The following is a 1,404-nucleotide window of genomic DNA, read 5'->3' as shown; positions in this document are numbered from 1 at the left end:
ACTGCCATCCTCTGGCAGCCTAGCCTGAACACAGGTCCTCAGGAGCTCACATGGGCCAGGCACTCGGCTGAGCCCTCGCTGCACGACCTCAACCACCCGGGAGGCAGGTCCTTTATTCTCCCCGTTTTATAAGCGCTGAGATTTGCCCAAAGGCACACACTAGTAACGGCAGAGCCGGGGTGTGAAGACAAGTCTAGCGCCAGAACTCAACTGATGAGGTTGGCCTCAACTGCTCGGTCAGCTGTTTATCTCCTCAGCCCACAGCCCCCACGGGGCAGGGTGCAGGCTGAGGCGGCCTCTGGGCTGAGGCTGTGGGTGGGGCACAGCCTGGCCGACGAGGCTGAGGAGGACCCTCAGGGATCAGGAGGCAGAACGTGCACACAGCGCTCACTCTGCACCAGGCGTTCCTACACTAACTCACTTCATCCTCAATGACCCTTCTCAGCTGGGTCCTATTGTCACCCCATTTCACAGATGAGACAACAGAGAGAGTTTAAGTAAGCTGGCGAAGGTCAACCACAATTAAGGTGGCTTGCCGGCCGTCTGGCTCCCTGGCCATGCTGACCTCTGCCTGCTGCCACCTCCCAAATGACTTGATGCAGGTAGTTAAGGAGACTAAGTCAGATTCCGGTTACTGTGGGTTCAAATGAGGAGAAACTCACAAGAGCAAGTTGTCTTCTGTGGAGAGGTGAGCCCCTGTGGGGTTCTGGGCCTTCCCTCTGGGGAGTGAGCCTGCACCCCACCCTGACCCCTGTCTCAGCAAACTCTGTGAAGCACCCACTGCGTGCACTGGCCCCTGCTCGGGCAGGCTTTGCACCCAGGCCTTAGGCAGCACGGTCACGCTCACCCTGTTTAAATGCTGGGGTCCGTAGACCCCAGGGTCAAATCCTGCTCAAGAGCCCCCACCCAGGCCTCAGGGCTTTCCTGCCTTCCCCACTGGCTGGAACCCCCAGCTCCAGCTCTCCCAGCTGCCTGAACCCCATTACCACTCTTAGCTCTATTCCCACCCCAGGGCGTTTTGGGTCCGAGTCTCATCTGGCCTGTTGGGCGGGACTCCAAGGAGGGGCCCAGAGCCTGAGCCAGAACACCCAGCACCACGCCTGCCCGCGGCCAGCCGCAATTGAATACGTTTGTTGAGAACAAAGGCGCCCAACCTCATAGACCTGGTCCTCAGATGAGCCCCCTGGCCACTGGGTGCCCAAACATCCCTGGGCACATCCAAGGCACAATGCAGCCTTGTTGGGCCAGCACGTCAAGCTGACAGCCCACAGGTACCACAGCCTCCCGACACCTGCAGCGACTGGGCCACTCCCTCCAGGACCCAAGAAATCAAAGGTGAGGACCCAAGTCTTCTGGAGGGCTCTGGGCCCTGTTTACCTCTGGCCCAGGTAGGGATGGGCTTCC

The sequence above is a fragment of the Ceratotherium simum genome, chromosome 34, assembly GCF_057802395.1.
Source record: "Ceratotherium simum simum isolate JZ-2026a chromosome 34, ASM5780239v1, whole genome shotgun sequence".
NCBI classification, from domain to species: Eukaryota; Metazoa; Chordata; class Mammalia; order Perissodactyla; family Rhinocerotidae; genus Ceratotherium; species Ceratotherium simum.
Note: the sequence above shows the minus strand (reverse complement) of the source record.